Raw genomic sequence first — 12,473 nt, 5'->3', positions numbered from 1 at the left:
GCCAGTCTCGTGTGTAATAATTGTTGTATGTTTTGCAAGGTTGTTGCTTTGTTGTTGTTGTGAGTATTCATTAATACTGTGGTCGCAATCCCCCTAGGGTTGCTCTTTTAAGGGTGGGAGTGTTACGGATACAGTTATTATGTGTGTGTGTGTGTGTCCTGTGTGTGTATCCTGTGTGTGTTTCTTTTCTCTCCTTCTCCCCTCACAGGTGAACATCATCACTCCCCAATCAGTCAACAATCAATCATCAATCAGAAGACACACCTCCTCCTGTTTCCTACCCTATCACAGTTCCTTTCCCTTGGTTTAAAAACCCCATCATTTGTTTGCTCTAGAGCTCAATCTCTCTGTAAATGCCATGTATGTAGATCTCTGTGTTTCACTCTCTCTTTGTGTCTTAAACCTCTCTTTTGTTTGAGCACCTCCAAATCACTTTGTCACCTCCTGTGAGTATTGTTTTTGGTTATGGTGTTTGTTTGATTGCTGGTGGGAAAAGGGGAAACCAAGACAAGTCGCCCATGGGCATTGTTAAAAACACTAGTTAGAACTGGGCGGACCACCCACTGTATTTTTGGTTAGTTAGTTAGCTATTGTTAAAATAGGCTAGTCTAGCTTAGGGGTGTTTTGGATGCTTATTGTTTCTTTCCTTGGGTCCAGCTCAGCCACTTTTCCTGCATCCCCCATTACCGTGTGTTTTACAATAAACCCTGAGTTTGACGGTATAATTTCAGTTGTCGTGGTTATTTCGTTCACACTTTTACTTTGTCACAATTATAATTTGCATGAGTCATGTTATGGGTCTCATTACCACCCCCCCCCTAGACTGTCGGGCCAAAAGGGATTCGTAACAGTTAGGCTGTTCAGATGTATCACTCTCTCGTCTAACAAGTCCTGCACAGGTTGCATCGTGTGTGGAAGCAGAAGACACACACTGAGAGGCTTTCAGGAATGGGTCATAGTTGGTAATAGCTCCAACCATTCAAAATGTAGAGCCAAATTGGTAGAAAACTATTTCAAGATGTGCTAGAACCAGTTTTTACCACTCTGTTAGGAGGTATCCAAGGTTACTCACGTAACCAGGGTTCAATGGACTAAACTGCACCTTCAGCTGATTGAGGAAAACACAGTATGTGCAGGAGATAAATTGGCATTGTTCACTGTAACATGGACAATAAAGTTGTATTGTAGTACACAGTATGTAGTTTTAGTAAGTAGTAGGCAGGACAAAAAAATAGACTATATAATAATATTTCTGTGAATTTAGGGGATCCCTTTTTGCCTCATGACCACCATTAACATACGATGTTGGGGTCTCTCAGCTTCTGTTTGCTGTCATGTCAGTGTAAATGCTGTCAATAGTCATGTATTTATCAATATTGCTCAGTGTCCATGTGTTAACCTAATTGTAGCATCAATGTATTCTTCTTTGAGCAGACAATCTGCCAATTTTCTAATAGGGTTTGTGTCTTTGTAAATAGCAGGCGCAAACTTGGCAGAGGGAAATGTTCCTCAAACAAGCAAGAGCTATCAGGAAAAAAATATATGTTTTTCCCCCTCTAAGGCTGGGATTCAAACATCACAGAGCTGGTAGAACACCTCAGTTGACAATTAATAAAGGCAGTTTTCTGTGGAGTTATTGGCTCCATTCAATTGTAAATTATGCCGGGTTCACGTGCTAGTCGGAACTAGGAAACTGGAAAATGTCTGCCTTGCTAACTGCTTATAGTTATACATGTGCAGCATTCAACCGGTAAGCAAGTCAGACATTTCTGAGTTTCCTAGTTCTGTCTAACACGTGAACGTGGCATATTCTAATGTGCAGTGTGATGTCTGCACATTGTGGTTTGTTTGAATCCCGGTCTTAGTTTTTACATCTGTAAAATACACTGACATTATACTCACAGTATCGCATTGGAATAATCTTGTAACCTCTCTTTTAGAATGTTGTGAGAAGTCAGTGCAGGTTAGCATTGCTCATAAAATGCAAATACAGTATACTATTAAGTGCAAACTGGTTCTAAAGTTTGATAAATTTGACCATATAATTATATTAAAAATGATGTACAATTACCACAATATAAAAAGCCTAAGCTCTTGTCCTTACGAGGTGGCTGGCACAAAGACAGACTAATGACACTAAGTTTCAACTGTTTTAAGCCTTCTTTGGTTCTGCTTACTGGGCAAATTAAGTTTTATGCAAATGAACAATGCCTTACAACATCACAACCACAGCTTTTAAAACCCCAATTTGTTCCAAGCTCACTTAAATTAGAAAATGAAGCTTTTTGCAATATACAATGCCTTATAAACAACACAACAGTATGTGTGCTGGTGAAACCAGATGAGGCTTATGTAAAGCAATGTTTCTCCAGCCATTCCTATGGAGACACTCCTATGGTGGGCACATTTTTGGTTTAATGGAGCACCAACACATCAGATTTTACTAATGAAGGGCTAGTGCTGGGCTGTTAGTGCTGAGTGCTGTTAATGCTGGGATAGATCAAGAATATGCAATATCTAAGTCCCCCGGGAATGGATTTAGAAGCAGGGAACCTAGGTCTTTTCACACGAGTGAGCCAAACCAAGCTGAGCCAAACCAACCTGGTCTATGCTCAGCGGTCTGGTTACACATCCACCACAGTTGCTGGAACTGTGTGTAAAAGGACCAATGTGAAAAGAAAATAACCAACCCAGCACGGGTTGGTTTGGGTCGGCATGCGTGGTAGTGTGAAAAGGGTACAAGTGAGTCACCAGGCAGTGTGGTCTGCAGGACTGTCACCAGGCAGTGTGGTCTGCAGGACTGTCACCAGGCAGTGTGGTCTGCAGGACTGTCACCAGGCAGTGTGGTCTGCAGGACTGTCACCAGGCAGTGGGGTCTGCAGGACTGTCACCAGGCAGTGGGGTCTGCAGGACTGTCACCAGGCAGTGGGGTCCGCAGGACTGTCACCAGGCAGCGGGGTCTGCAGGACTGCCACCAGGCAGCGGGGTCTGCAGGACTGTCAGGGGAGTCACCAGGCAGCGGGGTCTGCAGGACTTTCAGGGGAGTCATCAGGCAGCGGGGTCTGCAGGACTGTCATCAGGCAGTGGGGTCTGCAGGACTGTCACCAGGCAGTGGGGTCTGCAGGACTGTCAGGGGAGTCACCAGGCAGCGGGGTCTGTTGGACTGTCAGGGGAGTCACCAGGCAGTGGGGTCTGCAGGACTGTCAGGGGAGTCACCAGGCAGCGGGGTCTGCAGGACTTTCAGGGGAGTCACCAGGCAGCGGGTTCTGCAGGACTGTCAGGGGAGTCACCAGGCAGTGGGGTCTGCAGGACTGTCACCAGGCAGTGGGGTCTGCAGGACTGTCAGGTGAGTCATCAGGCAGCGGGGTCTGCAGGACTGTCACCAGGCAGTGGGGTCTGCAGGACTGTCAGGTGAGTCAGGCAGCGGGGTCTGCAGGACTGTCAGGGAGTCACCAGGCAGTGGGGTCTGCAGGACTGTCACCAGGCAGTGGGGTCTGCAGGACTGTCACCAGGCAGTGGGGTCTGCAGGACTGTCACCAGGCAGTGGGGTCACCAGGCAGCGGGGTCTGCAGGACTGTCAGGCAGTGGGTCATGCAGGCAGGCAGGGGTCTGCAGGACTGTCAGGGGAGTCACCAGGCAGTGGGGTCTGCAGGACTGTCAGGGGAGTCACCAGGCAGTGGGGTCTGCAGGACTGTCAGGGGAGTCACCAGGCAGTGGGGTCTGCAGGACTGTCACCAGGCAGTGGGGTCTGCAGGACTGTCACCAGGCAGTGGGGTCTGCAGGACTGTCACCAGGCAGTGGGGTCACCAGGCAGCGGGGTCTGCAGGACTGTCACCAGGCAGTGGGGTCTGCAGGACTGTCACCAGGCAGTGGAGTCTGCAGGACTGTCAGGGGAGTCACCAGGCAGTGGGGTCTGCAGGACTGTCAGGGGAGTCACCAGGCAGTGGGGTCTGCAGGACTGTCAGGGGAGTCACCAGGCAGTGGGGTCTGCAGGACTGTCAGGGGAGTCACCAGGCAGTGGGGTCTGCAGGACTGTCACTAGGCAGTGGGGTCTGCAGGACTGTCAGTTGAGTCACCAGGCAGTGTGGTCTGCAGGACTGTCACTAGGCAGTGGGGTCTGCAGGGCTGTCAGTTGAGTCACCAGGCAGTGGGGTCTGCAGGACTGTCACTAGGCAGTGGGGTCTGCTGGACTGTCAGTTGAGTCACCAGGCAGTGGGGTCTGCAGGACTGTCAGCTGAGTCACCAGGCAGTGGGGTCTGCAGGACTGTCAGTTGAGTCAACAGGCAGTGGGGTCTGCAGGACTGTCACTAGGCAGTGGGGTCTGCAGGACTGTCAGCAGGCAGTGGAGTCTGCAGGACTGTCAGGGGAGTCACCAGGCAGTGGGGTCTGCAGGACTGTCAGGGGGGTCACCAGGCAGTGGGATCTGCAGGACTGTCAGGGGAGTCACCAGGCAGTGGGGTCTGCAGGACTGTAAGGGGAGTCACCAGGCAGTGGGGTCTGCAGGACTGTCAGGGGAGAACAGTTACGTTGTGTTTGGTCATATCTCTGAATGTCATTGTTTGACAGATTATTTCCCATCTTATTGTTTGATCATCATCAGCTCTACCTGTGTATGATTGGTGGGGCTTCAGGAGGGCCCTGCAGCGCCGCAGTAGCCGCCACCTCAAACCTTCACATGGAATTCCAACAGGAACTAAGCCGTCATGATCCCCATGGATACTGTTTGTTTGTTTGCAGCAATGGTATTGGTACAAGATCCTGAGGACTTGAACTCGAAGGTATGGCCTACCCACTAGTGTGATTCTAAGCCATTCATTATGCAGAAGACGAGGTAAGTCTAGCTATTGCTGTGAAAAAACAATTGATATAATAGGGCTCCATGGGACATAAAAAATTCATAAGAGATTCTGCAATGATGGCTTCACCACTGGTGTGAACACTTACAGTTACTTGCGAAATACTGCACATGTACAGCGAGTCAGAATCCCCCAATTTATGAAGCACTCCAATTCAATGTCCAGTCAGCTCTTTGGCTGCAGGCACCTGCAGTCTTCTTGGTGTTAAAGGGCCAAATCAGCTGCTGCTACATCTGTTTTTGGACTTACAAATGAGGAATATGTACCCATTGATTCTTGAAGAATATAACTTATAAATGCCTCAGGAGCTTAATTCAACTGTCGTACCCCATCAGAACCCAAAACATAAGCTTGTTTTATTCCAATGTTTGTAAACAATATATATGTATAGAAATGTTGTATAGACACATACTGTATCAATGATGGTCAGTACTTGCATCCATAGTTCTGTCTATGAATTTGAGAGTGCTTCCATTTCTCCAGCCCCTCCCTCAGCTGTTTACTGAACCAGGGGCGGGGAGGGCACTTTGTTATTGTTTCTACTGCTGAGTGCCGCTTTAAGGTTTCCGGTGTTGACTAGAGTGGTTGCTGTGAATGAATGACCAGAGTATGGCAATGGGGTTCTGGCAGCCATGCAACGATATATTAGGGCAGTCCAAATCACATTCAACTTGTGGATGGAGCCAGCGTAAGATTTCAGCCCTCTCTCGCCGCATAATACTACCAAGGCTGACAGGGAGACATCGCTCTCGTTTGGCAGCGGCACTCACAGAGTTTTGACAGAGTGCTGCTATTTTAACTTGGCTATCTGCCGTTCTACTATCGGTGGGAAACAAAATTGCCTTACAAACTTGTGTTGCGGATACACACACCTGTGTTGCGGATAGTCACTGACCACTCTCCACAGGCCTGTTGCCGGGTAGGAACACATGACCTCCAGGGCTGTATCTAACCACGCTCCACAGGCCTGTTGCCGGGTAGGAACACATGACCTCCAGGGCTGTATCTAACCACGCTCCACAGGCCTGTTGCCGGGTAGGAACACATGACCTCCAGGGCTGTATCTAACCACTCTCCACAGGCCTGTTGCTGGGTAGGAACACATGACCTCCAGGGCTGTATCTAACCACGCTCCACAGGCCTGTTGCCGGGTAGGAACACATGACCTCCAGGGCTGTATCTAACCACGCTCCACAGGCCTGTTGCCGGGTAGGAACACATGACCTCCAGGGCTCCATCTAACCACGCTCCACAGGCCTCTTGCCGGGTAGGAACACATGACCTCCAGGGCTCCATCTAACCACGCTCCACAGGCCTGTTGCCGGGTAGGAACACATGACCTCCAGGGCTGTATCTAACCACGCTCCACAGGCCTGTTGCCGGGTAGGAACACATGACCTCCAGGGCTGTATCTAACCACGCTCCACAGGCCTGTTGCCGGGTAGGAACACATGACCTCCAGGGCTGTATCTAACCACGCTCCACAGGCCTGTTGAAGGGTAGGAACACATGACCTCCAGGGCTGTATCTTCCGAATGCATGTACTTTCCAGTGCCATTACTGAGCCACTGACATGATTACCTGTTCCAACACAATACAGAATTGTCTTGAAATTGACTGCTGCAATATTTAGTCTACCTAACACATCAAATTCAACAGACAGGCATTCAGGGAGACACTGCATGTCTTATACATTGTTTGTGTATCACCTCAGAAGACCTCTGCTATTCTCTGCTGGTTTAATAGCCGTGGAGGTGTCCTGTAGTTGACAGGTATGAAAGGGTACATGTAGAATTGGAATTCAGTGAAACCCTTACTACTGTAAACATGAATTGAAAAGCAAAATTCTTCCTGCTTAAAATATGAATTATTCAAATTAGTTTTGATTTGCCTCCTTTTGTTCCCCAGGCCAATCAATCACATTTTAAAAATAAGCATTTCTAGGTTTAGTACAGAGCAGCTTTGATTTAGTACCCAACAACATTTTAAAGCTCTGCCTCCCTGACACAGGATTGGTGTCACGTTGCAGAAGGATGGAAATCAGGCACAGCAATACGTAATAGGGGTTTTAATTGACTACCCAAAACAAAAGAGTGAGGTGTAAATCTCTAAATAATTCACGACACGAGACCCGTAATAACAAGTGCACAAGAAATACACGTAGCACCAAAAACCGAATAAAACAGAGCAAAGGTACTCACAAGACCAACAGACACAGGACGTGATCGACAACGACAATGGGGAACAGAGGACACATATATATACACATAGTAATCAGGGGGATTGAGAACCAGGTGTGCGTAATGAGACAGTACAGTCCGAGGTTGGTGGTGATGATCCAGTTCAGTGACGCCTAGAAAGCTGTTGACACAGACCTCCCAAGCTGCTGAACAGAATGAGCAGCAGTACAGAGCTGGTGAACAGAATGAGCAGCAGTACCCAGCTGGTGAATGGAATGAGCAGCAGTACCCAGCTGGTGAACAGAATGAGCAGCAGTACCCAGCTGGTGAACTGAATGAGCAGCAGTACCCAGCTGGTGAACAGAATGAGCAGCAGTACCCAGCTGGTGAACAGAATGAGCAGCAGTACCCAGCTGGTGAACTGAATGAGCAGCAGTACCCAGCTGGTGAACTGAATGAGCAGCAGTACCCAGCGGTGAACAGAATGAGCAGCAGTACCCAGCTGGTGAACAAAATGAGCAGCAGTACCCAGCTGGTGAACAGAATGAGCAGCAGTACCCAGCTGGTGAACCAGCAGCTGGTGAACAGAATGAGCAGCAGTACCCAGCTGGTGAACAGAATGAGCAGCAGTACCCAGCTGGTGAACAGAATGAGCAGCAGTACCCAGCTGGTGAACTGAATGAGCAGCAGTACCCAGCTGAACAGAATGAGCAGCAGTACCCAGCTGGTGAACTGAATGAGCAGCAGCTGGTGACAGCTGGTGACTGAATGAGCAGCAGTACCCAGCTGGTGAACAGAATGAGCAGCAGTACCCAGCTGGTGAACAGAATGAGCAGCAGTACACAGCTGGTGAACAGAATGAGCACCAGTACCCAGCTGGTGAACAGAATGAGCAGCAGTACCCAGCTGGTGAACAGAATGAGCAGCAGTACCCAGCTGGTGAACAGAATGAGCAGCAGTACCCAGCTGGTGAACAGAATGAGCAGCAGTATCAGGGGGATCCGTGACAATTGGAGGCATTTCCATTGGAGGCTAATTTGCACTTCGCCATATTTGTCACACACTATAATAATTGTGATAAAGGCTCAATGACTCACACTGACTTACTGTAAGTCTTCCCGATACACCATTATACACACCTCTCTCTCTCAAACCATAAACAGAAATTGTCTCGTGGTTCTTCAGCTAAATGAAATCTGCTTCAGATGTGCAATGAGACATGCTTAAAATAATGTGGCCCTTTAAAATAAACAGACTACATTACCGGAGTATCTGTAAAATCAGTGGAATTACTGGTTTTCTCATCCAGTTTTCAAAGTTTGTTTTGTTGGCATTATACGTGATTAGATTTTCTTGTTAAATCAAAATTGAAAGGTTCAGCACAGTTGAAAAATATATGGCAAATAGAAATCCAACAATAATAGAATTCTACTATATACCGAAAGAGCTTCCATCTGTGGTCCTGATTAATTCTGCTCTATACCCAAAGAGCTTCCATCTGTGGTCCTGATTAATTCTGCTCTATAACCAAAGAGCTTCCATCTGTGGTCCTGATTAATTCTGCTCTATAACCAAAGAGCTTCCATCTGTGGAGCTGATTAATTCTGCTCTATAACCAAAGAGCTTCCATCTGTGGAGCTGATTAATTCTGCTCTATACCCAAAGAGCTTCCATCTGTGGAGCTGATTAATTCTGCTCTATAACCAAAGAGCTTCCATCTGTGGAGCTGATTAATTATGTTCTATACCCAAAGAGCTTCCATCTGTGGAGCTGATTAATTCTGCTCTATAACCAACGGGCTTCCATCTGTGGAGCTGTGGAATTCTGCTTTATAACCAAAGAGCTTCCATCTGTGGTGCTGTGGAATTCTGCTCTATACCCAAAGAGCTTCCATCTGTGGAGCTGATTAATTCTGCTCTATAACCAACGGGCTTCCATCTGTGGAGCTGTGGAATTCTGCTTTATAACCAAAGAGCTTCCATCTGTGGTGCTGTGGAATTCTGCTCTATAACCAAAGAGCTTCCATCTGTGGAGCTGTGGAATTCTGATGTAGGTGTTTAGTGGATCTATTCAACCATCACTGCTCAACTGAGGTAAAGATCATATAGGGCAGGCAATGAATACATTCTCCACACCTCTCCTTATCTTTCCCTTCTTCCTGACACGACATCTTCTGCTTTATCCCATATCTTTATGCATTTCATACCACTTCCAGATCTATTCTGGCTGGCTGGGTGCTTCAGTGAGTCACGTGGGCTCACTGTCTCCCGTGCTGATTCAGAGTGGGGTCTAACTCACGTCTCAAGATGGATTGGTCTCATAAAGTGCAGAGGGACATGATCCCTGGAGGGGCGTGAATAAGCTGGGTTTTGTTTTATAACCATTCCACTTGAAGAGTTAATTAGCAAAGAAGGCCCTGGAACGCTCAGTGAGACCCAACACTATGCAAGTGTTATATAATCGAAAATTGTGGGCTCAGATTGCTTTTTCCCCCCTCTAATAGCTTTCCTTGAATCAGACTGGAGTGGGAAGAAAATGGCTAGAGGCTAGACTTGTATAGAATAGCTCATCCACAAACCAAAGTGTACCTTACCCAGAGAGCAAAATGATTATGGCCCAAATCTGGCCCATATCTACAATAGCCTAGTTTGGACTAGGTGAGGCCGGGCTACTTATAATTAGGCCTGATAGGCTTGTAACTCTGCGCCTGATTCAGGTGTTTCAACTGGCCAGGGCTTGAGGACAACATCACTTCATACTCCACCCAACCCCAGCATCTACCCTGCTGCATCCATCCACTTTCACCCATGTTGTTCATGTTGGGGAATAATCCGAATTGGTGGGTAACATAGGTAAGATGTTTTATATTCATCATATGTTTGTAAGTTACTTCTCATCAGAATGTTATTTTTGTATAATACTGTGGCGGGGTTGCAGTATCTGTTCTATGTCAAGACTAAGTTGCTTGGGCCGGAGAGAGGGGAGAGGTCAAGCGTGTATCCTCTTGGCTCCACAATGTCTGTGTGCCAGTCAGTGTGTCTCTGTGATCTTGTCAAGATAGGATGGATTTGATATATGCCTGTTGATATGGAGGATTGGTTTATGGTTCTGAGTTTGAGAAAATAACATAGTTTAGGAGACAAAGCTGAACGATAAATTATGTCTATGCTGTCTCACTATGTGTCTTTGCTATAAAGGATCTCAGTTGAAATGTGTGAGGGACTCTCAGAGAATTCATTGATAGACACTGAATTGATCTGAGAGTCACAGGGTTGTGATAACGCTCATATAATTAAAGATGGACTTTGATAACTAACTCTGACTTGTGTGTGGTTTCCTCTCATGATTTGGTAAATAGAGGAAATGTCCACGACATTCATTTAGAAATTGCATCTGCAAATCTCTTTCTGCTGATCTTGGCTTCACAGTTTTCTCGGCTTGGCCTGATGAAGGACTGTAGGAGTTGGCCGGGCTATTAGATGTTTAAACATAGATTCATGCGTGCACCAATTACCAATAATTACCATACCAAAAACTGTATAAATGGCATCCGATGCACATCTGCTTGGCACTCAGCAATAAGGAGATGGACAGAACGCTATAGTCTAGGTACCTTTTCAGGTACTGGGAAAACAGTGAAAAGGGAATGCCACTAGCTCTCACTGGCTCACCTGGAGATACATGTAACTTGCTTGTTGTTTTTTTATTTACAGAAAGCCAGGGGCACGCTCCAACACTCACACATAATTTACAAACTAAGCATGTGTTTAGTGAGTCTGCCAGATCAGAGGCAGTAGGGATGACTAGGGATTTTCTCTTGATAAGTGTGTGAATTAGACAATTTTCCTGTCCTGCTAAGCATTCAAAATGTAACAATTACTTTTGGGTGTTAGGGAAAATGCATTGAGTTAAAAGTACATTATTGTCTTTAGGAATGTGGTGAAATAAAAGTAGTAGTCAAAAATGTAAATAATAAAGTAAAGTACAGATACCCCAAAAACCGACTTAAGTAGTACTTATATATAGTAGTACTTATATTTTTACTTAAGTACTTTACACCACTGGTGTTGTGGTGTTGGAAACTAGGCTATTTACCACTTACCACCCGGCCCAGTTTCCACTTACGGTCCTAATGCTTACATTTGGACTAAAAGTGGCCCAGCAGTTGCACAGGAAAAGCCAGAGCTGGCCCATAAGAAAGGTTCCAGTGCATCCTTTCATAGTGTGTGGCTCTTCCCCATTCGGACCAGAGCTGGCCCATAAGAAAGGTTCCAGTGCATCAAATCAAATCAAATCAAATCAAATGTATTTATATAGCCCTTCGTACATCAGCTGATATCTCAAAGTGCTGTACAGAAACCCAGCCTAAAACCCCAAACAGCAAGCAATGCAGGTGTAGAAGCACGGTGGCTAGGAAAAACTCCCTAGAAAGGCCAAAACCTAGGAAGAAACCTAGAGAGGAGCCAGGCTATGTGGGGTGGCCAGTCCTCTTCTGGCTGTGCCAGGTGGAGATTATAACAGAACATGGCCAAGATGTTCAAATGTTCATAAATGACCAGCATGGTCGAATAATAATAAGGCAGAACAGTTGAAACTGGAGCAGCAGCACGGCCAGGTGGACTGGGGACAGCAAGGAGTCATCATGTCAGGTAGTCCTGAGGCATGGTCCTAGGGCTCAGGTCCTCCGAGAGAGAGAAAGAAAGAGAGAAAGAGAGAACTAGAGAGAGCATACTTAAATTCACACTGTGGCCCCATCCGATGACACCCCCGGACAGGGCCAAACAGGAAGGATATAACCCCACCCACTTTACCAAAGCACAGCCCCCACACCACTAGAGGGATATCTTCAACCACCAACTTACCATCCTGAGACAAGGCTGAGTATAGCCCCACAAAGAACTCCGCCATGGCACAACCCAAGGGGGGGCGCCATCCCAGACAGGATGACCACATCAGTGAATCAACCCACTCAGGTGACGCACCCCTTCCAGGGACGGCAAGAGAGAGCCCCAGTAAGCCAGTGACTCAGCCCCTGTAATAGGGTTAGAGGCAGAGAATCCCAGTGGGAAGAGGGGAACCGGCCAGGCAGAGACAGCAAGGGCGGTTCGTTGCTCCAGAGCCTTTCCGTTCACCTTCCCACTCCTGGGCCAGACTACACTCAATCATATGACCCACTGAAGAGATAAGTCTTCAGTAAGGACTTAAAGGTTGAGACCGAGTTTGCGTCTCTGACATGGGTAGGTAGACCGTTCCATAAAAAATCCTTTCATAGTGTGTGTCTCTTCCCCATTCGGACCAGAGCTGGCCCATAAGAAAGGTTCCAGTGCATCCTTTCATAGTGTGCATCTTCCCCATTCGGACCAGAGCTGGCCCATATGATGCATTGTGGTAACAGCACTGAGCCTTCTGCCGCCAAACATCCAGAACAGGCCAGTAT

Source organism: Oncorhynchus tshawytscha, unplaced genomic scaffold (assembly GCF_018296145.1).
Source record: "Oncorhynchus tshawytscha isolate Ot180627B unplaced genomic scaffold, Otsh_v2.0 Un_contig_5665_pilon_pilon, whole genome shotgun sequence".
Taxonomy (NCBI): domain Eukaryota; kingdom Metazoa; phylum Chordata; class Actinopteri; order Salmoniformes; family Salmonidae; genus Oncorhynchus; species Oncorhynchus tshawytscha.
The sequence above is the reverse complement of the archived record's forward strand: the minus strand, read 5'-3'. Positions refer to the sequence as shown.